Source organism: Scyliorhinus torazame, chromosome 10, assembly GCF_047496885.1.
Source record: "Scyliorhinus torazame isolate Kashiwa2021f chromosome 10, sScyTor2.1, whole genome shotgun sequence".
NCBI classification, from domain to species: domain Eukaryota; kingdom Metazoa; phylum Chordata; class Chondrichthyes; order Carcharhiniformes; family Scyliorhinidae; genus Scyliorhinus; species Scyliorhinus torazame.
This window is the reverse complement of record NC_092716.1, coordinates 165,605,791-165,632,682: the sequence shown is the minus strand read 5'-3', so window position 1 is coordinate 165,632,682 and position 26,892 is coordinate 165,605,791. Positions and strand designations below refer to the sequence as shown.

At 49.7% G+C, this 26,892-nt stretch overlaps 1 protein-coding gene across 1 annotated transcript in view; it reads left to right on the top strand.

Moving 5' to 3' along the window:
• Positions 1-1,649: 1,649 nt before the first annotated feature.
• cracr2b (calcium release activated channel regulator 2B) overlaps positions 1,650-26,892 on the top strand; it is a 327,922-nt gene continuing 302,679 nt past the window's right edge. Inside the window, exon 1 of the mRNA XM_072518906.1 lies at positions 1,650-1,890. The gene's annotated coding sequence lies outside the window, so the exon portion shown is untranslated. The remainder of the gene's footprint in view (positions 1,891-26,892) is intronic.

The window sequence follows — 26,892 nt, the reverse complement described above, 5'->3', positions numbered from 1 at the left end:
AGTGACTGACATGTGAGATAATCCAGTACAGCAATTTTAATCAAAATCTGAGATGTAGTGGTTACATTTTAAAAACATTTGTGGTGATCTGTCATGGAACAACCCCATTGAAGAAGATAACAGTGGTTACCCAGACCTCGTTGCTGGTTGCGAAGGAGCCCCCATAACAGTTCAAGCTTCAGGGCCCCAAAAATGTAGGTCCACCACTGATTGTAGCAGTGGAAGTTGGTGAGTGACCACCTGAGTGGACTCAGCCACCAGGAGACAAACAAGGATCAAGTGACATTAGGCTGCCTGATTTTCATTTTAGCTCTTCCCTCGGCACATCGCCACAGAATGCATTTGCCATTTGCTCCTGCAGATATCACCAAATCCACATTACTGGGCGTTTTTAAAATTAGAACCTCGACTGAAAATGTTTTTTTTTTTAAAGAATTGATGTGGCCATACCAACCTGATTTGTTCTGAGGTTGTGACTTCATTCCTGTCGGGTTAAAACATTTAACAAAAAAAATTCACAAATTTCTCCTGCTGAGTAAGACGACCGGTTGTGATTGCCTGATACATCATCTGCATTGGTTGTGCAAATATACATTCCAGCAGGGAAAGGCACCTCAAAGCTGACACATGTGAGAACAGCTTTTTCCAGTGCAGAAGCCTTGAGATGAAGCTCATCTTAGTTTCATCACATATCTGGGCGACTGCAACTCTGTAAACACCAGCATTGCTTATTTATAATATCTGTATATCAGATGAAACATCTGATGATTTACTTTTGCCATCGATATATCAGTAATTATGTTACAAAATGAAATTATTTTAGTGCTAACCTGCTACATGACCTGTCAACATGACATTCGTTTACCTGTTGAGGTTAGGAATGTTCAATGGGTAACCTGTTCCAGTAACAAGCAGTAAATATATAGGTCGTTACACCCGAGACACTATTCATCGATGTATTACACACACGTAAGGTTAAGTTCATTAGAGGTACAGGGCTGATTATGAAAAAGCTACGTTTTGAGGTATGCTTGCGTAATGAGTTTTGGAAAATTGCCTGAATCATAACAAAAAAAAAACAATCATTAGAACTCAGTTAATAAAATTACTGTTTTAAAATACAGGCAGGTGCGAGCATTTTATAACCACATTTTGTATGTTGCTCCTTTGATAGTATCTTGGACTATATTCTGTAAAATAAATGTACAAATTCAGGCCAACGCTCACTCCACTGTCTATATCCAGTGCTCCGCCCATCTACTGTTGGAGGCCACATCAGCTCATTGTCTCTGTGTTGGCTGCTGGTCAAATTAGTGGCAACCCCTACCCCCACCCCCTGCCCTCTCTTGGTCCTGCTTCACCCCCTCCCGCCATAGAAACAATCCTATTTAAACTGCGACTTTTACACAGATCAAAGGGACTCACGGGGTCAAACTATTGATCTCCCCTCCCCTCCATGGCCGCCTGGGATTTGAACAGGTCCTCCAGACAGTGACAGGCCCAGGGTGAAGGAAATCGTGGCCAAGAAATAAACATTCCGAAATGAGCAAATCAATTTGAATACTAATCCAATGCAAATTTCCAGACCGCGGTTAACCAGGCGAAGTAACATACGACCCAGTTAGCTGGGAGAACCGAGTCGTGTGGACCTTGAGTGGTTAAAAAACAAGAATGACTTGGGGGCGGGAGGGGGGAATACTTGTCTTTTCGCCGCCAAGTTTGTCCGGCCCATTTCCGGAAATTGGCACCAATAACCTGCTTTGTAAATTGGGAGGCTTCAGTTTCCCCTCTGGAAGAGGTGGTTCGGTATAGTTCAGCAAAGGAGTCGACAATAATTCCCAGCGAGTTGCCCGTCTGTAACCAACAACAGCACCACCAGTGCTCAGCCAGGTAAGACTCGACAACTGGGAAATAAAGTCACTCGTTTATTCCACAGCTGCCCCGCGCTGCTGGGAACACACTCGCAGCGGCTGCTTTCAAACTGTAGCTTGATACCTGGGTTGCGTGATCTCTCCATTTGTTCCCAGCTCCCTTTGGCCGGGGCTGTGGTAGTTCCAGTTTCTGTCAGAATCCCGAGTCCCCTTGCTGGAAATGTCATTTTGAGTCTGGGGTTATGTCAGTGAGAGTCAAGAGTTGTCAATCACCTGCTGCCTAGTCACAGGTTCCAGCGATTCCTGGTTTGGAGTTCAATTAAAATTCGAATATTAATTTTCCCATTCCCCCACCCCAATTTAAAAGTCTACAACACAGTAAAAATTACAGTCTGCAAAAGTGCTGGTTGAAATAGTTCTAACTTTGTAAAATTTTGTATTTCACTTTTTCTTTGCTTTTTTTTGTTCCCCTTGTGGCTTTGAGAATAGAATGAAGTCAGATGTACTGTAAAATAGCCATGGCATTAGCAGAAGTGACAAAAGCAGCTCCTAGAATATGCTGGGGTTTGCTTTGGGACATACTATGATGTTTGTTGACAATTGCCCCTTCCGTTGGGGTTGTAATGAGGGGGGCGGGGGCGGGGGGGGAGGGGGGGGGAGACGTGATAAAACTTGTCAGACAGTAACAGAATCACAGAATTGTTGCAGCGCAGACAGGACCCGTTGAGTGGAATTCTCCCCCCCCCCCCCCACGCTGGGGGGGAGAATCGGCGGGGCGCCGCACATGTCCCGCCACGCCGCCCCGACACCCGCACGCGATACTCACCCCTCCCCCCCAAACCACCACGGCGAGAATCACGGCAGGCCGTGGGAGAATCGCCATTTGCAAACGGCGAGCGGCGATTCTCTGGCCCGGATGAGCCAAGCGGCCGCCTCAACACGACAGATTCCCGCTGGCGCCGGCCACATCTGGTCGCTGCCGGCGGGAACTGCGCTGGGGGGGAGGGGGGGCTCCAATGGAGTCTGGCCCGCGATCTGTGCCCACCGATCGGCGGGCCGGCCTCTCTAAAGGTGGACCTCCATTCCTCCGCCACCCCGCAAGATCCATCTGCCATCTTCTTGCGGGGCGGCCTCGGGAAGGACGGCAACCACGCATGCGCAGGTGACGTCATTTATGCGGCGTCGGCCGCGTCATTTACGTGGCGCTGCTTTTTACCCGGCGCCAAGGCCCAGCGCGTGTAAATTATGCGACGCCGCTCCTACTCCCCAGGAGGCGGGAGAATCGGGGGCTGGGAGCGGGCTCCGACACCAAAGTGAAACACTCCGGTTTTCACTCCGGCGTCGGCACTTAGACTCCCGTTGGGAGAATCGCGCCCATCGTGTCTGCACCAACTCTCCGAGTGAGCAATTCATCTCGTGCATTATCCTGTCTTCTCCCTGTAACCCAGCACATTATTCCTTTTCGGATAGCTTTCAAAAGAGAATTAGACTTTCGATTGAGCCTGTCTCCACCTCGCGCTCAGGTAGCCCATTCCAATCCGTAACCGTGTGCTGTGTGGAAAAGTCTTTCCTTGCCTCACTTTTGCTTCCTTGGCCAATTATTTTAAATCTGTGCCCCCTTGTTCTCGATCCGTTCATGAGTATGATGTGGAGATGCCGGCGTTGGACTGGGGTGAGCGCAGTAAGAAGTTTTACAACACCAGGTTAAAGTCCAACAGGTTTGTTTCGATGTCACTAGCTTTCGGAGCGCTGCTCCTTCCTCAGGTGAATGAAGAGGTATGTTCCAGAAACATATATATAGACAGATTCAAAGATGCCAGACAATGCTTGGAATGCGAGCATTAGCAGGTGATTAAATCTTTACAGATCCAGAGATGGGGTAACCCCAGGTGAAAGAGGTGTGAATTGTGTCAAGCCAGGACAGTTGGTAGGATTTCGCAGGCCAGATGGTGGGGGATGAATGTAATGCGACATGAATCCCAGGTCCCGGTTGAGGCCGCACTCGTGTGCGGAACTTGGCTATAAGCTTCTGCTCGGCGATTCTGCGTTGTCGCGCAGAATCATGAGTAGGAATAGATTCTCCCTATCTACTTTGTTGCGACATCCTACTTGATTTTGAATACCTCTATCAAATCTCCTCTCGGCTGCCTTTTCTCCATGGAAATCTCTGAACTTCTCTAATCTACATAAATGAAGTTCCTCATCCCTGGAACCATTGGATCCTTCCAGCACACTCTCTAATGCCATTACAGCCCTCCTAAAGTGCGGTGTCCAGAACTGGACACACATACTCCAGCTGAGGCTAAACTAATGTTTTATACAAGTTCAGCCTCCTTGCTCGTGTATCCAAAGCTCCTAACAATAAAGCCTAGAATGCTATATGCTTTATTAACTGTGCTGTCAAACCTGTCCTGCTACCTTCAATAACTAATGCACAGATACTTCCAGGTCGCTCAGTTTAATCCTTTATTTTGTATTGTCTCTCCATGCCCTTTATACCAAAATGAATCACTTCACATGTCTTGCAATTGAATTTAATCTGCTACCTGACTTCCCACTCTGCCAAACTATGTCCTTTTGAAGTTCTACATAGCGCCCCTCACTGCTCACAATGCTTCCAAGTTTCGTATCATGTGCAAACTTTAAAATTGTGCCCTGTACACAAGGGTTTATGTCATTAATGTACATCTGGAAAAGCAATGGTTCCAATACTGACCCCTGGAGAACTTCACTGCAAACCTTCCTCCATCCCGAAAAATATTCAGGCCGAGATTTTCCATTCCCGCCCTAAGTCCAGTCTGAGTGAGATATCAGAGGGACTTCCACTAGAGGGTGGGGCGTGTGAGCATGTTCAACCATGCATCACTCACCTGATTAATTATGCAGCCTGGAGGATTACATCACAGGGCAGGCAGGAATTCACACAACCTCCCTGATATCTAAGTGCCATATTTACAAAGTAGCCAGACAGCAAGTAATTCATCGCACCAGGACCCCAGGACATCGAGATGGCTTCCAGAAAGCAGCAAGCACCAACCCCAAGGTTCAGTGATACCTCCCTGGAGACTCGCCTGCGGGCTGTGGAGGACAGGTGGGACATCTTTTTTCCCAGCGATGGGAGCAGGAAGACCACCCAACTCACCACAGTGGCCTGGGAGGAGGTTGCCAGGGTGATGAGTGCCACAGGAGTACAGAAGAGGACCACTCTGCAGTGCAGGTAATGTATGAATGCCTTGATCTGTGCCCCCCAGGGTGAGTGAACCCTCTACTCTCTGTACTCACCTCAAAATTCTCTGAACTTGTCATGGGGTGTGGGCATCAATAGCAAGGCCAGCATCTCAGCTGTCCATCCCTAAAAGCCCTTCAGAAGCTGCTGCATCATTGTCCTACTGCAGTCTGCTGGTAGGAAGGTAACTGCAGGTTGCTGACCAAGCCACACTAAGGCACAGCCTTTGGTAGGGAGTTGGAGGGGGGATGTCAAGATGGTTGGAGTAGTGGGCAACTTGCTGATGCCAAGTCTCTGCTGCCCTTGTCTAGCTACTCGAGCTTGCAGGTCCGGAGGGGGATGCTGACCTAACCGTGGGGACTCGCAGCAGTGCACTGTTCACATCAACTCCCAATGGGTTGATGGTGGAGGAACTGAATGTTGGAGGTGCTAGATGGGTTGTCAATCAAGTGGCCTGCATAGTCCTGGATAATGTCCAAGTTCCTGAGTGCTATTAGAACTACACTTAAACAAGCAATTCCCTCCAAAACTCCTCACTTGTGCCTTGCAGATGGTGGACAGGCTTTGGGGAGTCACAAGGTCATTCAGCAGCCACAGAATTAGCAGCATGTGACCTGCACCTGCTACAGATGCGCGCGCAATACATCTGGCTATCCTTGTGCAAGAGGAGGCAGCGGCCAATAGATAAGGGTGGGGATTTCCCAACACCTGGTTCCTGACACAGAATGACCAGCCGCCCCCATCCCACAATTCAACCTGAATGTGAGCAAATGGGCATTGAACGAGGCAGTCACTCATTCTTTCCTCTTTCCATTTTAGGTGCCATAGGGTAGAGGGTGAGACCAGACACTGGGCCTGAAGTCATCCCTAATCTGCAGATGACCTCGGAAGAGCACGAGAATGACTTTTCACAGCTCTCACCTGCACCCTCCACCAGCCCAGAGATGAACACCTTGGTGGCTCATGGAACTAGTTTAGGCTTGGGCTCACACTCTGGTGGTCACCCCACAGACGTGGGTCCACAACAGGAGGAGGCAGTATGAGCCAAGGCCTCCAGCACTTGAAGGACTGCTGGAGAAAAGGCCAAATCTGAGTCACATGATGAGTCACTGGAAGAAGTCATGGAGACGATGCTGGAGTATTAGTGAGAGGCAGGGAAACATCTGACCACCCTGAACTCTCCCAGGGTGTTGATGGGTTCCCTGTCCCCTCTGCCTGAGACTCTATCAGCTCCAGCCTTTGAGACCGCTGAGGGTTCACCTGCCCCAACTGCAGACCCTAAGAAGGCTGGGGCCTCCAGTCTTCAGCTCTTCAGAAGATACCCGCTAAAAGCATCAGAGACAAGAGTGTGTAGTAGTCAGCAGGTTTCCTCCACCTGTCCTGCAGGTGTCAGGAAAGCACCTAGACCTGGTGGTAGGGTAAGATAATTAAGTTCTCACTAGTGGCATAGGTGTACAAGCATTGTAAATAGGTATTGTACCATTGCACTTCATGGAGTTCACTTGTTTCTGCATGTGTCATTTCCTGTGTGTATTACACCCCCCCCCCCCCCCCCCCCCCCCCCCAGGGGTCTACATTCCTCTAAATCAGATCTGCGCATTGGGGAATCACTCTTTGCCAAGCTTGTGAGCAAAATGTGCCAGAAGCCGTCATGTCGTACTATTCCCCTTCTCTCCACTGCCATTTGGAGTCCATAGAGGGACATTTACATCGTCGGTGTAGATTATCAAGCTTCTCCTTCAGTTGAGCTGACCTTCGGCTCCACCCATCTGATGCCCCCCCCCCGCGCCTTATGGTTGTGTCCTCACCCCCACCTCCGCCGTCCTTTCTTCGCACCCCTATCCTGTCCTATCTCTTCGCCCACACCCTCCTGACCTTTTGGTGCTGACCCCTTTACCCCTTGATTGTCTCCCCGCCTTCCCTATCCTGTCTTGTTCTCACCACCCCCATCCCATCATGTCTTGTCCTCAACATCCCAAACTGTCCTTTGGGGAAAGGGTTGGGGTGGGGGGGTGGGGGGGGGGGGGGGGGGGGGGAGTATCCTTGATCCTGGCACCAAGGAGGCAACAGAGCACACTGGAGTCACATCTGTAGCTGCGGAAACACATGTCTATTCCCCAACTATCAAATTGGCAATCACTATTGCTCTTCCTTTTAACCTTCGGTACAGCTGAGATCAAAGTGAGGAATGGAGGCTCCTTTCACAATGGCAGTACATCCACGAAAGAGTGTTTTATAAACTTTTTGTTTGGGGAATTTAAACTCAACTTGTTATCCACATCTGGGCTCTCTTGCTCTTGAATTCTCACCCTTCGGACTCGGAAGCCATGGCTCACACCAGACTATAGGATTTTCTGAAGGTTTTTTTACATGGAATTAAAATGTTTAAAAAGCTTTTTGTGCAAGAAAGGCCAAAGCCTTAGAAATAGGAGGAGTAGGTCATTTGGCCCCTTGAGGCGCTAGGTAATATCTGCTGCCAAGGTAATATGGGTCATCGCTTCCATGATGAGCTGTTTCTTTGCATTTACTGTAACAACAAACAAAAAGATATAAGGTGCTGGATTCTCTGTTGCCTGACAGCAATCGGATGGAGAATGGCTCCTGATGTCAAAATCGCAGTAGGCGCCAGTTTGCCGCCGGGTCGCGATGCTCCACCACTCCAAATCAACATCATCGAGACGCACGCAGTGTGCAGTGGCAACCCCGTTTGAATATCATTATGGGGCCCATCTGTGGATTCTCTGCCTCCGATGTGTCCAGCACCGCCATACTCCACCGAGAGCCATGTCACTGGCCGGGGGGCCTTCTGCCAGGGCTGGGGGGAGTAGTGAAGGTTGGCCAAGAGGTGGGCTATGAGGTCGGGACGGACGGGTACGTAGTCCAGCACAACCGGCACCTTCTTTTCCGGCACGACCGCCGCGTGTGAGGGAAGTGTTGGCGTACATGTGGCTGCAGATTGTCAGCTCTGCGCATGTCCAGCACGGACCCAGCGATTTTCCCACCATTCTTCGCATGTTCCGCGGGTGTTTCACGCGGTGTAGGTGTGAGCCGCTCACTGGTAGCGGAATCGGTGCGGGTGTGGCGCCAATTTTTCCGTCGTTGGCGTCAGCACTTGGACGCAGGAATGGAGACTCCAGCCCAAGATCTTTCACCTCATAGGGTGTTCTGAGATTTACTGCTTTTTAAAAAAATTCATCTGCTTTCTCTCATGGGGGTTATGATACTTTTGAAAAGCTTGTCTGTATCGTGGAAGGCATTTGTGAATAGTTAAGGCAAAATACTGTGGATGCTGGAAATCTAAAATAAAAATAAAATGCTGGATAGACCTGGCGGGATCTGTGATGAACAAAAGCGTTTGATAAGGTTCCCCACGGTAGGCTATTGCAGAAAATACGGAGGCTGGGGATTGAGGGTGATTTAGAGATGTGGATCAGAAATTGGCTAGCTGAAAGAAGACAGAGGGTGGTGGTTGATGGGAAATGTTCAGAATGGAGTTCAGTTACAAGTGGCGTACCACAAGGATCTGTTCTGGGGCCGTTGTTGTTTGTCATTTTTATCAATGACCTAGAGGAAGGCGCAGAAGGGTGGGTGGGTAAATTTGCAGACGACACTAAAGTCGGTGGTGTTGTCGACAGTGTGGAAGGATGTAGCAGGTTACAGAGCGACATAGATAAGCTGCAGAGCTGGGCTGAGAGGTGGCAAATGGGGTTTAATGTAGAGAAGTGTGAGGTGATTCACTTTGGAAGGAATAACAGGAATGCGGAATATTTGGCTAATGGTAAAGTTCTTGAAAGTGTGGATGAGCAGAGGGATCTAAGTGTCCATGTACATAGATCCCTGAAAGTTGCCACCCAGGTTGATAGGGTTGTGAAGAAGGCCTATGGAGTGGAGTGTTGGCCTTTATTGGTAGAGGGATTGAGTTCCGGAGTCAGGAGGTCATGTTGCAGCTGTACAAAACTCTGGTACGGCCGCATTTGGAGTATTGCGTACAGTTCTGGTCACTGCATTATAGGAAGGATGTGGAGGCTTTGGAGCGGGTGCAGAGGAGATTTACCAGGATGTTGCCTGGTATGGAGGGAAAATCTTGTGAGGAAAGGCTGATGGACTTGAGGTTGTTTTCGTTGGAGAGAAGAAGGTTAAGAGGAGACTTAATAGAGGCATACAAAATGATCAGGGGGTTGGATAGGGTGGACAGTGAGAGCCTTCTCCCGCGGATGGAAATGGCTGGCACGAGGGGACATAGCTTTAAACTGAGGGGTAATAGGTATAGGACAGAGGTCAGAGGTAGGTTCTTTACGCAAAGAGTGGTGAGGCCGTGGAATGCCCTACCTGCAACAGTAGTGAACTCGCCAACATTGTGGGCATTTAAAAGTTTATTGGATAAGCATATGGATGATAATGGCATAGTGTAGGTTAGATGGCTTTTGTTTCGGTGCAACATCATGGGCCGAAGGGGCTGTACTGCGCTGTATCGTTCTATGTTCTATGTTCTAAAACAAGAGTTCGATGTTTTAAGTCCAATGTGTCTCCTCGACTGAGCTCTTCAGCTGAGTTTTTCCAGAATATTCTGTCATGTTGTCATTATTCCAGTCATGTTACAAATTGTTTTTTTAAATTTAGTGTCCCCAATTCATTTTTCTACAATGAAGGGGCAATTTAGCGTGGCCAATTCACCTACCCGGCACATCTATGGGTTGTGGGGGCGAAATCCACGCAAACACGGGGATAATGTGCAAACTCCACACAGTCAGTGACCCAGAGCTGGGATTGAACCTGGGACCTCGGCGCTGTGAGGCAGCAGTGCTGCCCCAGACGTCCCAGAATTGTTGACGAGCTTCCAATATTTGTTTTGACTTTGTGGCAATTAGAGCAAAATGGGTGATAGTGACTTGGCACATCTCCTGACTGTTTTTCCGTGAAAACTGATTGCAAACTCTCATCTGCTTTGTGATATATCTGAAAATTGAAAATCTACAGCAACAACTTGTATTTCTGTAAGACCACTAACGTAATGAAATGTCCCAGGCATCTTAATTCACGGCATTTAAAAATAAAAAATGACGGAGGAATCTTGTAAGGGGTCTGGTTTGAGGTCTATGGTGACGGCAACTTTGCCAATGGCTCCGAGTAGGTATTCAGGGAGCCTGGTGGTGCAATCCACAATGAAGATATGGAATAAGCTGAGGAGGTATTTTAGGGTGGAAGGGATTGATGTGTTGGGTATGCCGGGTCTGCGAGGACTGCGTTTGCTGCAGCAGTGAGAGAGACAGGCTTCCAACACTTGAAGAAATGCAACTTGATTTTATTGAACTCTTAACTATCATACATACTTTAACTGTGGGTTGACACTATGCTGACTTGACTGGAGACCTGAGGCTAACCTGACCAGACTATCTTACTACCACATGGTGTATGTTCTAGTTGCTGCTCATGGGCTCTGACTGTCTCAGAGGCTGGATCCCAAGAGAGCGGGAAAACTAGTGCCTCCTGGCTTTATAGTGATCGTGTCCTGTCTGGTGATTGGCTGCTGTGTTCTGTGTGTTCACTGGCCATCCTGTGTGTCAATCACTCCCTGTCTGTGCACCATCATTTACCTGTGTGTATATTATGCTATCTCCCCTTTTTTTTTAAATAAAAATGTGTGTGGGTCAATAAATAGTGAGTGTGTGCGTGTACAGGAGCCTGACTATATACAAAGTATGTTAACATATTCACATGGGAAGGTGTCTAGTGCAGATAGAGGGCAGATAACAAATTAGAACGAAACAATATGTACAGATGTGTAAACGGATCACAAGGTAATGCAACATTCAGTCTATAAATTCAGTCTCTGTGGTGGATGACAAGTTCTGGTTGACCGCCTCAAGGGTGGGTCAGGGGCCGCCTGCACTGGAACGGGCGGAACTGCCTCCAATGTAGAGGTTGGTAAAAGAACTGGCAGATCGGTGGCCTCGTGGAAAGGTGCGTCCTGAGGAACCAGCATGCGAGGCGGGACATCACATTCAGGTGGCGGGCGTGGAAGTAGCCGCAGTGCCCGCCTATTACGCCAAAGAAAGGAGCCATCATGCATGCGAACGAGGAACGATCTCGGGGACATTTGCTTAACCACCACAGCTGTGGCAGACCAGCCACCGTCAGGTAGCTGAACACAATCTCGGTCAGCAGGAGCCAGAGCAGGGAGATCTGTGGCGTGGGCGTCATACGCCGACTTGCATTGATCCCGAGACTATTGCATCCTCTGCAAGACTGGAAAATTGTCAAGGTCCGGGATGTGAATAGCCGGCACCGTTGTCCGTAGTGTGCGGTTCATCAGCAGCTGTGCTGGGGACAGGCCAGCGGACAAAGGAGTCACCCGATAGGCTAACAGCGGCAGGTTAAAATCTGAACCCGAGTCACCACACAACAGTTGTGGACCCCCTTCTCAGCCTTCCCATTCGACTAGGGGTAGTGGGGGCTTGAAGTGACGTGCATGAAATTGTACCGCTGGGCAAAATCCGTCCACTCCTGGCTGAAGAAACAAGGGCCATTATCAGTCATAACTGTAAGTGGAATGCCATGAAGGGCAAAAGTCTCTTTGCATGCCTTGATGACCGTTGCTGATATGAGGTCAGTCAGTCTAACCACCTCTGGGTAGTTGGAAAAGTAGTCCACGAGGAGGACATAGTCTCGGCCCTTTGCATGAAAGAGGTCAATACCAATTTTGGACCATGGGGAGGACACCAGTTCATGCGGCTGTAGAGTCTCTTTGGGCTGAGCCGGCTGGAACCTTTGGCACGTTGGGCAACTGAGGACCGCGTTGGCGATATCCTGACTGATGCCCGGCCAATATACTGCCTCTCGGGCTCGACGGTGACACTTTTTGACCCCCAGTTGACCCTCGTGGATTTGGCAGAGGACCAGCTCTCGCATGCTCTGTGGGATTACTATCCTGTCCACCTTCATTAATATGCCGTCCACTACTGCTAGATCGTCCTTTATATTATAAAACTGGGGGCACTGCCCCTTTTGCCAACCTTCTGTGAGATGTCGCATCATCCGCTGGAGTAAAGGATCCCTGGCCGTCTCCTGACGAATTTGCACGACCCTTTCACCAGTGGCCAGAAAGTTGGATGCACAAAACGTCACCTGAGCATCTATCTGACAGACAACATCCGACTGCTCACACGGCGTGGTGATGGATCTACAGAGTGCGTCGGCCACAACAAGCTCTTTGCCCGGGGTGTAGACCGGAGTTTGAGGAGGATACGTTGTAGCCGTGGCATCATATCATTGATGTCTTTTTGGATGATGTGAACCAATGGCCTGTGGTCTGTCTCGACCGTGAATTTGGGGAGTCCATACACGTAATCATGGAATTTGTCAATCCCTGTGAGGAGGCCCAGGCATTCTTTTTCAATCTGAGCGTATCATTGCTCAGTAGGCGTCATGGCTCTAGCGGCATATGCGACTGGGGCCCAGCAGGAGGATTCTTCCCGCTGAAGGAGTACTGCCCCAATGCCAGCCTGGCTCGTGTCGGTGGAGATCTTGGTCTCCTTGGCGGAGTCGAAAAATGCCAGTACCGGGGCCTTGGTGAGTTTCGCTCTGAGCTCACGCCACTCTTGCTCATGAGCGGGGAGCCACTGGAAGTCCATAGTTTTTTTGACCAGATTGCGGAGAGCTGTGGTGTGTGATGCAAGGTTGGGGATAAACTTCCCAAGGAAATTGACCATCCCTAGAAAGCGGAGGACCGCCTTCTTGTCCCCCGGGATCTTCATGGCGTTGATCGCCGACACCTTTTCTGCATCTGGCCGCACTGCGAAATATGGTCGCCAAGAAACTTTATTTCTGCTTGACCGAACGAGCATTTGGCTCTATTGAGTCGGAGGCCATGCTCGTGGATCCTGTGGAACACCCGCTTGAGGCGATCAATGTGCTCCTGAGGAGTTGTGGACCAAATAATGATATAATCGACGTACACTCGAACCCCCTCGATGCCCTCCATCATTTGCTCCATTATGCGGTGGAACACTTCCGAGGCGGAGATGATGCCAAAGGGCATCCGGTTGTAACAGTAGCGACCGAACGGGATGTTAAATGTGCACAACTTTCGACTGGACGTGTCCAGCTGTATTTGCCAAAACCCCTTGGAGGCATCCAGCTTCGTGAAAAGCTTGGTGTGAGCCATTTCACGGGTGAGCTCTTCTCGTTTAGGTACAGGGTAGTGTTCCCTCATGATGTTCCTGTTCAAATCTTTGGGGTCGATGCAAATGCAAAGCTCCCCTGACGGTTTTTTGACACAGACCATGGAGCTAACCCAGTCCGTGGGTTCAGTGACCTTAGAAATGATGCCCTGGTCCTGGAGGTCTTGCAGCTGCTGCTTGAGGCGGTCCTTAAGGGGTGCCGGCACCCGACGCGGTGCATGAACCACAGGTGTGGCATTCAGCTTCAGCAGTATCTTGTATCGGTAAGGTAGTGTACCCATACCTTCGAAGATGCTGTGGTATTGTGCTATGGTGTCATCTAATTGGGCTTGGAAGTTGACATCTGGCGAGGCCGTTGCCTCTGCAGACGACATGGTGTGAACCCGCTGCACAAGATTCAGGATTTTGCAGGCCCGCGCACCGAGCAGAGAAGCTCTGTTGGTTCCAACAATTTCAAAACGCAGGGTCGCTTCTGAAAATCGATGGGATACCGCAAGCTGGCATGAGCCACTGACAGCAATAACGAATGCTTGGCTTGACGCGGATGGTGTCAAGGTCAGACTTTGAAATTAGGTTTGCTGAAGCGCCAGTATCCAGTCTGAAGCGGATGCTAGCCTTGTTGACCGTGAGGGTGGCACACCACTCGTCGTCCGGGTCAATGCTCATCACTGGGAGTTGTTTCACCTTCTTCGCTGAAGGCATCGTATGCTTGGTGATGATGCCCACCCGGAAGGGGGATGTGAGGCCCTTGGTGTCGCAATCTGGAACCATGTCAGAGTCGGAGTCTGCAACGGGTTGCTGTACTGACCGGACGTTCCTGCTCTACGACGGGGATCGCTGTGTGGTGGGCAGTTGAGCAGGTCTGCACAGGGCTGCGTAGTGGCCAAGCTTGCCACACTGGAGACAGTGTCGAGATTTTGCGGGACATTGCCGCTTTAAATGGGCGGAGCCACAGTTGATGCACGTCATGGCGCCGGCGTCAAGACTCTCCGTGCGCCAACGTGCATGCGCGGTGCGGCCGAACAATGTGCGCACCTGCGCAGTTCGGTCGTCAGCCTCACCGTCCCCATGGTCGTGGCGCGCATGCGCAGAAGCCCGGGAAAAGCGCGCAAAATGGCCGCCCTCATCCAGACTCAGGCCCTGGAGCTGTTTTACGGCCTGCACCCGCTCCGCATCGTGGGGGCCTTGCCGCGCCATCTCTGCTGCCTCGATATGGGAGTACCGGTGGTTAGCGTGCTCTTGGAGGACGCAGGTTCCGATGGCGATGGTGAGGGTGAGCTGCTTAACTTTAGGGAGCTGCTGGCGAAGGGAATCGGTGGACCCCGAAAACGATCTGGTCGCGGAGGAGTCGGAAGTAGAGCCGTAGTTGCAGGACTGCGCAAGGATACGGAGATGGGTTAAGAAGGACTGAAAAGGTTCATCCTTACCCTGAAGCCTCTGCTGGAACACATAGCGTTCATAGCTCTCGTGGACTTCGATGTCACAGTGGCTGTCGAACTTCAGCAGGACTGTTTTGAACTTTGTCTTGTCTTTACCTTCAGCAAAGGTGAGGGGAGTTAAAAATGTGGATAGCGTTGTCCCCGGCTGTAGAGAGGAAGAGAGCGATCTTCCTGGCATCCGATGCGGTTTCCAGGTCGGTGGCATCAAGATACAGCTGGAACTTCTGCTTGAAAATCTTCCAGTTAGCACGAGGTTGCCGGCGATGCGGAGCTGCGGGGGAGGGCGGACGCTGTCCATGTTACCAGATGGCTGATTGTTGGTCAAAGGCAGACTATCTCAAGATAGGTCCGTCAAACTCGAGCATAACTCACTGGTACCATGATGTGTTGGGCATGCCGGGTCTGCGAGGACTGCGTTTGCTGCAGCAGTGAGAGAGACAGACAGGCTTCCAACGCTTGAAGAAATGCAACTCGATTTTATTGAACTCTTAATGATCATACATACTTTAACTGTGGGTTGACACTATGCTGACTTGACTGGAGACCTGAGGCTAACCTGACCAGACTATCTTACTACCACATGGTGTATGTTCTAGTTGCTGCTCATGGGCTCTGACTGCCTCAGAGGCTGGATCCCAAGAGAGAGGGAAAACTAGTGCCCTCTGGCTTTATAGTGATCGTGTTCTGTCTGGTGATTGGCTGCTGTGTTCTGTGTGTTCACTGGCCATCCTGTGTGTCAATCACTGCCTGTCTGTGCACCATCATATACCTGTGTGTATATTATGACAGGGATGTTGGTGCTAACGCCGCTGTGCAAGAATCATGAGTTTGAGCCGGGGGGGTGGGTAGTGTATGCAGGAGGTGGAGGGAAGTGGGGCTGGTTAAGGTGAGGGATCTATATTTGGAGGAAGGGTTCGTCAGTCTGGAGGAGCTAAGGGGGAGGGTAGAGCTGCCGAGGGGGAGGGAGTTCAGGTATCTGCAGGTTAAAGACTTTGCGCGAAAGGTCTGGAAGAGGTTCCCTACGTTGCCGGGATACACCCTGCTGAAACGACTGCTGCACCCGGATGTGGAAGGGGAGGGAAGAATTGCGGATATTTACAATTGGCTGGGGGTTCAGGAAGGCAAGCGGGTGGTGAAGATCAAGGAGAAATGGGAAGTGGAGTTGGGAAGGGAGATCAATTGGGGAGCATGGAGCGAGGCACTGTGTAGGGTAAACGGGACCTCCTCATGTGCTGATGGAGGAGGCTAGAGAAGATCTTTAGAGGTGAGGTACATTGCACTTAACGTTGGCGGAGAGGGTCCAAGTAAATATTCTGCCGAGGTTGTTGTTTATCTTTCAGGGTCTCCCGACCTTTGTACCGAAGGCCTTTTATCGAAACGTGGACACGATCTCTCTGACTTTGTATGGGCGGGCAAAGTGCCGAGGGTGGTGAGGATCCTGCTACAAAGGCAGCAGGGAGCAAGCGTTGCCAAACTTGCTTCATTATTATTGGGTGGTGAATGTGGACAAGGTGCGGTGTGGTGGGAAGGAGAAGGAGTAGAGTGGGTTAAGATGGAGCAGGAATGTTGTAACGGGTCTAGTTTGAGGGCTATGGTGACGGCAGCAATGTCAATGGCTCCGAGTAGGTATTGAAGGAGCCCAGTAGTACAGTCCACGGTGAAGATATGGAATCAGTTAGAGGGAATGGCAGTGGTGCTGGTGAATATTTATGCCCCAAACTGGGATGATGTTGCATTTGTCAGGAAGGTACTGGGAAAGATCCCAGCCCTTGACTCGCACCGGCTGATCATGGGTGGTGACTTTAATATGGTCCTGGACCAGAGATTGGACGTCGAGTGCTAGGTCGAAGGAACTGCAGGGGTTCATGGAGCGCATGGGAGGGGTAGATCCGTGGAGATTTGAGAGACCAAGGAGCAGGGAATATTCATTCTACTCCCATGTACATAAGGCACACTCCAGGATAGATTTCTTCGTGCGAGATAAAACACTGTTAGCAGAGGTTGAGGATACTGAGTACTCAGCAATTGTGGTTTCAGATCACGCACCACGCTGGATAGACCTACGGGCAGGCACGAGAACGCCCCAGCACCCACAGTGGAGACTAGATACAGGGCTGTTCGCAGATGAGGGGATCTGTGAGCGAGTGAGAGAGGCCATTCGGGGGTACATAAAGATCAATGACACGGGAGAGATTACAGCTGGGTGGTCTGGGAGCGGTTATCAGAGGGGAATGTATTTCGATTCGTGCCCACAGGGATAAAACTGAGTGGTCGGAGCTGGACAGGTTGATAGGAGGAATCTTACAGGTGGACAGGAGATATTCGGAGTCTCCAAATGAGCTCCTGAAGGAGCGTCAGAGACTTCAAATGGAGTTTGGGCTCCTTTCCGCAGGTAAGGCGGAGGGTCAGCTGAGGAGGGTAAAAGGGGCAATATATGAGCATGGAGAGAAAGCTAGCAGGATGCTGGCGCATCAGATGAGGAAACAGGAGGCGGCGAGAGTAATAGGGAAAATAAAGGATATGAGAGGGAAGATAGTGAAGGACCCAGGGGTGGTGAATGAAGTGTTCCGGGAATTTGCTAGCCAGCTTTACGAGTCGTAACCCCCGGTCGGGGAGGAGGCCATGAATCAATTCCTGGGGAGGCTAAAGTTCCCAAAGGTAAATGAGGTGCTGGTGGAGGCCCTGGGGTGCCTGATTGGGCTTGGGGAGATGTTAGATGGACTGGGGGCGATGTAATCAGGTAAAGCCCCGGGACCCTACGGATTCCCAGTGGAATTGTATAAGATGTTCTCTGGGTTACTGGGGCCGCTCCTGGTTCAGGCTTTTGACGAGTCCAAGGAGCTGGGAGTACTCCCCCCAACATTATCACAGGCATCAATTTCTCTCATCCTGAAGCGAGACAAGGATCCGGAGAGCTGGGGGTCATACAGGCCAATTTCCCTCTTGAATGTAGATGCCAAATTATTGGTAAAGATCCTGGCCACTCGAATAGAGGATTGTGTTCCGGAGATAATTGGGAGGATCAGACGGGATTTGTCAAGGGCAGGCACCTGACATCCAACATTAGATGGCTTCTTAGTGTATTTATGATGCCAGCGGATGGGCGCGAGGCTGAGGTGGTAGTCTCCATGGATGCGGAGAAGGCTTTCGACCGGGTGGAGTGGAAGTATCTATGGGATATTTTAGGCAAGTTTGGGTTTGGGCAGGGATTTGTGGAGTGTGTCCGGTTATTGTACCAGGCCCCGGTGGCAAACGTTAGAATTAACTGAGACTTTAGTCTATGTCGGGGAACAAGACAGGGATGCCCACTCTCCCCATTACTGTTTGCCCTGGCCATTGAACCCTTAGCAATGATGCTGAGAGCACCGAACGCCTGGCAGGGTATAGTGAGGGGTGGGGTGGAACACAGGGTCTCTCTCTATGCGGACGATTTGCTGCTTTATGTCAGGGACTCGGTGGGGGGGGGGAATGACCGAAATCATGGAGATGTTAGGAGAATTTGGGCGATTTTCAGGCTGTAAGTTAAATATGGGAAAGAGCGAGATGTTGGTGATCCAGGCACGGGGGCAGGAAAGGAGGCTGAAGGCGCTACCTTTTAAAGTGGTTGGGAGGAGTTTTAGGTATCTGGGGATTCAGGTGGCAAAGGATTGGGGGCAGCTTCACAAGTTAAATTTGGGCAAAGCAGTGGATCAAATGAGAAGGAATTTCCGTAGATGGGACATGCTCTCACTGACGCTGGCGGGGAGGGTTCAGATGGTGAAGATGACGGTCCTCTGAGACTGCTTTTCTTTTTCCATGTCTCCCGATTTTTGTCCCAAAGGCTTTTTTCAGAAGTATGAATGCGGCGATATCGAGGTTTATATGGGCGGGTAAAACCCCATGAGTAAAGAGGGCACTCCTGGAATGGACCCGTGGAGAAGGGGGCTTGGCTCTCCCGAGCTTTATTAACTATTACTGGGCTGCCAACATATCGATGGTCAGGAAGTGGGTAGCGGGGTAGGGGTCAGTCTGGGGGCGGATGGAGGCAGCATCCTGCACAGGTACGATTTGGAGGCTTTACTGACAGCGCCCCTGCTGTTCTCGCCGGCTCAGTACACTACAAGTCCGGTGGTGCTGGCAGTCATAAGGGTGTGGGGCAATGGAGGCAGCATATGAGACCGATCTGTGACAATCAACACTTTGTCCCGGGGGGGGCTGGATGGGGGCTTTAAGGTATGGCAGCGGGCAAAGATTGAGGGGTTTGGGGATCTATTCATCCAGGAGGGCTTTCCGACCTTGGAGACATTAGAGGAGGAGTTTGACTTGCCGGGTGGGAATGGGTTTAGGTACCTTCAAGTGCGGGACTTTGTATGGAGCCAGGTCCCAAGCTTCCCTCGCTGCCCCCTCAGGAGACTACAGGAAAAAGTGCTGTCAAAAACAGGGGTTGGAGGTGGGACGGTTTCGGAGATATACAGGGAATTGTTAGAGTGGAAGGTGCCCCTATCAGAGAGGTGAAGAGGAGCTAGGAGGGGAGCTGGAAACTGAACTGTGGGAAAAGGCATTGAAAAGGGCAAATGCACCCTCGTCCTGTGCTAGATTCCGCTTGATTCAGTTCAAGGTAGTCCACAGGGCCCACATAACGGTAGCCCGGATGAGTAGGTTCTTTGAGGAGGTGGAGGACCGATGTGGATGGTGTGGGGGTAGCCCGGCCAACCATGTTCATATGTTTTGGGCATGTCCGAAACTGAGGGAATTCTGGCAGAGATTTGCGGATGTTATGTCAGAAATCCTGGAAGTTAGGGTAACTCCGAGTCCAGAATTGGCAATATTTGGGGTGTCGGAGAGTCCGGGGGCAAAGGGGGAGAGGGAGGCCGATATCCTGGCCTTCTCCTCCCTGGTGGCCCGGAGACGGATCTTGCTGAGATGGAGGGACTCGGATCCCCTGAAGTCAGGAGTGTGGGTCAGCGATACGGTAGAGTTTCTCAGTCTGGAGAAAATCAAGTTCGCTCTGAGAGGATCAATACAGGGATTCGCCCGGAGTTGGCAGCCGTTCATCGATTTCTTTAACAAAAATTGAACGTCAGCAGTAAGGGGGGAAAGGGAAAAGGGGGAGGGGGGAGGGAGGAAAACAGGAGGCATGGTAATGTTAAATAAGTACAGGGAACTTAGTATACGGGATAGGGTGGGAGAAGTGGGGAACGTAGTTTATTGTTTTTTCTTTTAGGGGGTATTTTGTGCGTCGACCCGCGCAGTTGTTTTAGAAATGTCAACATGTTAAATTGTGAAAATTACAAATGCTGCAATAAAATATTTTCTTTAAAGATATATATGAAATCAGTTGAGGCATTTTAGGATGCAAGGGATGTCGGTGCTAACGCCGCTGTGCGAGAATCATGGGTTTGAGCCGGGGGGGGGGGGGGGGGAGGTATACAGGGGGTGGAGGGAAGTGGGGCTGGTCAAGGTGAGGGATCTGAATTTGGAGGAAAGGTTTGCCAGTCTGGAGGAGCTAAGGGGGAGGGTGAAACGGGAGGGTGAAGCTGCAGAGGGGGAGTGAATTCAGGTATCTGCAGGTTAGGAACTTTGCAAGAAAGGTCTGGAGGGGGTTCTCTAGATTGCCGGGATACAACTTGCTGGAACGACTTTTGCTTCCGGATGTGGAAGGGAAGGGAAGAATTGGGGCTACATACAAGTGGCTGGGGGAGCAGGGAGGCAAGCAGGTGGTGAAGATCAAGGAGAAATGGGAAGCGGAGTTGGGAAGGGAGATCAATGGGGAGTATGGAGTGAGGCACTGCGAAGGGTAAACTGGACCTCCTCTTGTGCAAGGATGAGCCTAATACAGTTTAAGGTGGTGCACAGGGTGCATATGACTCGGGCAAGAATGAGTGGGTAGCAGATGAGTATGAGAGGGGGGGGGGGGGGGGGGGACCAGCGAATCACGCGCACATGTTTTGGGGTTGCACAAAATTGAGAAGATTCTGGGCGGGAGTTTTCGCAGTGTTGCGATATTTGGGGTTTCAGAGAAGCCGGATCTCATGGAGAGAAGGAAGAATTTTGCTGGAGTGGCGGTGGGCATCGCCACCGGTGGTAGCGGCTTAGTTTGGTGACCTGTATGGCTTCCTGCGATTAGAGAAAATAAAGTATGAGTCAAATGCCTTTCTATCAAGGTTAACAAATTGATATCCTCTTTTATGTGGGAGGGCAAGAATCCATAGTGTTCTGCTCCAAAGGGATAGACAGTCAGGGGGGGGGTTGGCCCTCCCGGATTTATTATTTTATTACTTGGCCGCTAACATTCAAAAAGGTTTGTGGATTTGTGAACCCAAATCAATTGTGGGGTACAGACAGAGGCTTGTTCCTGCTGTACTTCTACTCTTCTTGCCATAGTCACTGCATCATTGCTCTTTTCTCCTGCTAGGCTTTCCTCACACACCGTGGTGGTCTCCTGCCTGAGAATTTGGAAACCGTTGAGACAGCATTTTATGCTCCTTTCCCTATCTTCACCAGCCCTATTTGCAACAATCACCTTTTCCTACCCTCTGGTTTGGACCCAACATTTAAATCTTGGGAAGTGAAGGGACTGGGGTGTTTTGTGGGTCTGTTCATGGAGGGGAGATTTGCCAGTTTTAGGGAGTTAGCTGATGAGTTCCAGCTGCCCAATTGCAGCCTTTGTGAGTACTTTGAACAACTTCTCGTGTAAAGCTTTTTCTTTGGTGCCATTTGCTTCCTTGATGAAGGGGATTCTGTCCCTGGCTTGGCCTGGCGAAGGTTCTATTTCGGACCTATATGGCCATATTCTCTTGTCGAATTCTGCACCGTTAAGCGGTGCGAGGGAGAAATGGGAAAATGAATTGGGCCCCATTCTTACTGATGGGGTTTGGAGTGAGGCCCTTCCCAGGGTAAACTCCACCTCATCATGTGCTCGGCTGAGCCTGATTCAGTTTAACATGTTACACAGGACCCACTTGACTGGGGCAAGAATGAGTGGGGATTTCCCAATTTAAAAAAACATTTAAAGTACCCAATCCTTTTTTTTTCCAATTAAGGGGCAATTTAGAGTGACCAATCCACCTATCTGGCACATCTTTGGGATAGTGGGGGTGTGACCCACGCAGACACGGAGAACATGCAAACTCCACACAGAGAGTGACCTGCGGCTGGGATCGAACCCGGGTCTCGGCACCGTGAGGCAGCAGTGCTAACCACTGCACCGTCGTGCTGCCCCATTTCTCTTCCCCCCCCCAAGTGTTGAGGATAGGTTTGATTGGGATGATAGGGGTGCTGGATTCGTCAGTGATTCAGTCTGTGGTGAAGGTGGTTGTTGTCACCTTTGCGTCGCTGATAGCCCTGAAGTGAATATTGCTTGGTTGGAGATTTCCCACTCTGCCCAGTGCCTCTGCTTGGCTCGGTGACAAATGTCATTCCTGCATATGGAGAAGGTCAAATTCACCATTGGGGGTCGGTGGAGAGATTATATCTAAGATGGCAGCCGTTTATTTCCTTTTTTAAGGATTTAGTCACTGTGAGTTGTGAGGCGGTTTAGGATAGTTTAGTATTTAAGTTAATTATGGGGTGTGATTTGCTTCTGATTTTTGCATTCTAATCTGGTTTCTGTTGATTATTCTGAAAAAATTCTAATAAACATAAACATTATAGCTGAAATATTGGATATCTACCTTTAACAAGAGTGAGTACACTGGATATTTAACATTTTAATAGCTGGAGGGATAAAGTCAATGAAAGCACTTATTACAAAAGCAATATACTATGAGTGGTGGAAATCTGGCATGAAAACAGGAAATGTCAGAAATACTCAGCCAGCTTGGCAGCATCTGGAGAGAGAAACGGACTTAATGGGTGGCATTTAACGACTACTTCGCCGTGTGGTTTTCGGCGGTTGAGGCGGCCGGCCCAACGGGATCTACCCGTCCCGCCGGTGTCAATGGAATTTCTCACTGCCGGGAAACCTATGCGCTAGGGTGGGACCGGAATTTCTCGCCGGTATGAACAGCAGGTAAAATCCTGCCCAATGTTTTTGCCATGACCAGGTCAATAAAAGGCAAGTTATCTACTACCTGCATTGTGAACTTTTTGTCTTTCCCGATACTGCCTGAACTGCTGAATATTTCCAACACTTTTTTTTTACTGAAGTGCCCACTTGCCTTCCAATCACTGAGACGCCCATCTCCACGGAAACTTTCACTAGAACATAAAAGCTGGTCTAAATGTGGGCAATGAACTGGGATGAGTAGCTGCAGGACAATGGGAAGTAAGAGCACCACATGTAACGAGTTTGAAAGATACCCCCTCCTCACACATCATTTAACACCCTCCTGAGGAGCAATGCCGTGAATCCTGTACCATAATATCCTCGGCTATCTTCAGCCACAGCGGACTGCCCTGGCACTATATTTTGTGCTGGCCTTGCTAACCTGTTGAAGAATGATTTTCCACTAACTATCAACTTTTGATAAATTGATTTGGTCCTGTTGTAGAGCTGGGTGGGATGATTCCATTGAAAGGTAAATAGGTGTTGGCGTTTATGTATAACAGGTGCAGCAGAGGAATGTAGTCACCTGATATCTATAAGTATTTGTTATGAAAGGCTGCAGTTGACATTTCTCCGGCTTGTAACTACATCCAGCTGTCGCAAACTGCTTTTCTCTGGGCTTAAGCTGGTAGAGGATCACGAGGAGATTGATTGTCTTGTTGCTAGGTAGTGTTGATGGATTGGTGCGGATTAGAATCACGAGTTCCATTTTATCTCTGTTTGTTTATGTTTAAAGGGGCGGGTCTACGCACTAAATTTTGTAAAGTCGCCGTTTAAGAGGTTATTTGAATGCGTTCATAGATCCATAGATGTTTGCAGCACACAAAAGACCATTAAGCCCATTTTATCCAGACTGGTCAACAAAGATCTGACTGTACTAATGCCATTTTCAAGCACTTGGTCCATAGACCTGGAGGCTACAGCAGCACAAGTGACTATCTAACTATTACTTAAATGTTCCGAGAGTTTCTGACTCAACCACCCTTTTCAGGCAACGTGTTTCCGATTCCCACCAGCCTCTGGGTGAAAATGCTTCTCCCAACTTCCCACTTAGCCTTCTACCTCTTACCTTAAATCTGTGCTGGTTATTGACCCCCTCCACTACTGGAAAAAGCGCCTTCCTATCCACCCTATCTATGCCCAACATAATCTGCTCCAGTTGTGGCGTTTTATACAGTTGCAGCATGACCTCCCAGCTCTTAAAGAAGCAGCCTATAAAATGAAAATCGCTTATTGTCACAAGTAGGCTTCAAATGAAGTAACTGTGAAAAGCCCCTAGTCGCCACATTCCGGCGCCTGTTCGGGGAGGCTGGTACGGGAATTGAACCGTGCTGCTGGCCTGCCTTGGTCTGCTTTAAAAGCCAGCTCTTTAGCCCTGTGCTAAACCAGCCTTTTAAAAAAATATATATTTTATTCAAGATTTTTTGGCCAAACATAACAGTACACAGTTTTTCTTTTTAACAACAATAAAGCAATATAAATAAGTGGCCAATTTTAAACAAATAAATAAATAATATATAAACAAAATCTAAATGGCAACTGCCTTATCAAAAATAGTTACTCTCCAAAAGTACAATCTAACAGTCCAATATACATTACCTAAAACAAATGCCTATACAAATACAATGACATCCCTGAGAGCCCGCCCGGGTCCTCTTCTCCCCCCCCCCCCCTGGGTTGCTGCTGTTGCCTTCTTTCTTTTCCATTCCCTCTGTCGTTCTGTGAGGTAGTTGACGAATGGTTGCCACCGCCTGGTGAACCCCTGAGCCGAACCCCTTAATACGAACTTGATCCGTTCTAGCTTTATAAACCCTGCCATGTCTTTTATCCAGGTCTCCACGCCCGGGTGTTTGGTTACCTTCCACATAAGCAATATCCTGCGCCGGGCTACTAGGGACGCAAAGGCCAAAACATCAGCCTCTCTCGCCTCCTGTACTCCCGACTCTTCTGCGACCCCAAAAATAGCCAACCCCCAGCTTGGCTCAACCCGGACCCCCACCACCTTCGAAAGCACCTTTGCCACCTCCACCCAGAACCCCTGTAGTGCCGGACATGACCAGAACATGTGGTTGTGATTCGCTGGGCTTCTCGAGCATCTCCCATACCTATCCTCTACCCCGAAAAATTTACTGAGCCGTGCTCTAGTCATATGCGCCCTGTGTAAAACCTTAAATTGTATCAAGCTTAGCCTGGCACACGAGGACGACGAGTTTACCCTACGTAGGGCATCAGCCCATAGCCCCTCTTCAATCTCTTCCCCCAACTCTTCCTCCCATTTCCCTTTCAGCTCATCTATCATGATCTCCCCCTCGTCCCTCATTTCCCTATATATATGCGACACCCTACCATCCCCCACCCATGTCTCTGAGATCACTCTATCTTGCACCTCCTGCGTCGGAAGCTGCGGGAATTCCCTCACCTGTTGCCTCGCAAACGCCCTCAGTTGCATATACCGAAACGCATTCCCTTGGGGCAACCCATACTTTTCCGTCAGCGCTCCCATACTTGCAAACGTCCCATCCAGGAACAGATCTCTCAGTTGTACTACCCCAGCTCTTTGCCATACTCCAAATCCCCCATCCATTCTCCCCGGAACAAACCTATGGTTATTTCTTATCGGGGACCGCACCGAGGCTTCCGTCCTTCCCCTATGCCATCTTCACTGCCCACAAATTTTTAGTGTTGCCACCACCACTGGGCTTGTGGTATATTTCTTCGGTGAGAACGGCAACGGTGCCGTCACCATTGCTTGTAGGCTGGTCCCCTTGCAGGACGACCTCTCCAATCTCTTCCACGCCGCTCCCTCCCCTTCTCCCATCCACTTACACACCATTGAGATATTGGCAGCCCAGTAATAATCGTTTAGGCTCGGTAGTGCCAGCCCCCCCCCCCCTATCTCTACTACGCTGCAAGAACCCCCTCCTCACTCTCGGGGTCTTCCCGGCCCACACAAAACTCATAATACGTTTCTCAATTCTCTTAAAAAAAGCCTTTGTGACCATCACCGGGAGGCACTGAAACACAAAGAGGAATCTCGGGAGAACCACCATTTTAACCGCCTGCACCCTACCTGCCAGTGACAGGGACACCATGTCCCATCTCTTGAAATCCTCCTCCATCTGTTCCACCAATCGTGTTAAATTAAGCCGGTGTAAGGTTCCCCAATTCTTGGCTATCTGAATCCCTAAGTACCGGAAGTCTCTTGTTACCTTCCTCAGCGGTAAATCCTCTATTTCCCTGCTCTGCTCCCCCGGATGCACCACAAACAACTCACTTTTCCCCATGTTCAATTTGTACCCCGAAAACTCCCCAAGTATCCGCATTATCTCTGGCATCCCCCTCCACCGGGTCCGCAACATACAATAACAAATCATCCGCATACAAAGATACCCGGTGTTCTTCTCCTCCCCTAAACACTCCCCTCCACTTCCTGGAACCCCTCAGTGCTATGGCCAGGGGCTCAATCGCCAATGCAAACAATTAAACCAGCCTTTTTAACCACCTTATGAACCTGCTGCGTCACCTTCAGCAATCTGTGGATATGTACCCCCAAGGTCCCTCTGATCTTCGGTACTTTCCAGAATCCAACCATTCACAGTGTAATCCTTTGCCTTGCTAGCCCTCTCCAAGTGCATTATCTCTCTCTTTTTTGGGTTGAATTCCATTTGCCACTGCTCTGCCCACCTGATCAGTCCATTGATATCCTCCGGAAGTCTACGGCTGTCCTCACTACTTACCACCCTACCAATTTTGTGTCATCTCCAAACCTCTTGATTATGCCCCCTACATTTAAGTCCAAGTGATTAATGTACACCACAAATAGCAAGGGCCTCAGCACCGAGCCCTCTGGAACTCCACTGAAAACAGACTTCCAGTCACAGAAATATCCCTGTATGATCACCCTCTGCTTCCTGCCTTTCAGCCAATTTTGGATCCAATGGGCCACTTTGCCTTGGATCCCATGGACACTTATTTTCTTGACCAGTGCATTACCCTCATACACCTGGTTACTTCTTCCACAAATAATTTGATTAAATTCATCAAACATGATCGTCCCTTAATAAATCCATGCTGACTATCCAAGTGCAGATATATTCTCTCCCTCCGAATTCTTTCTAGCAACTTCCCCATCACTGAGGTCAGACTGACT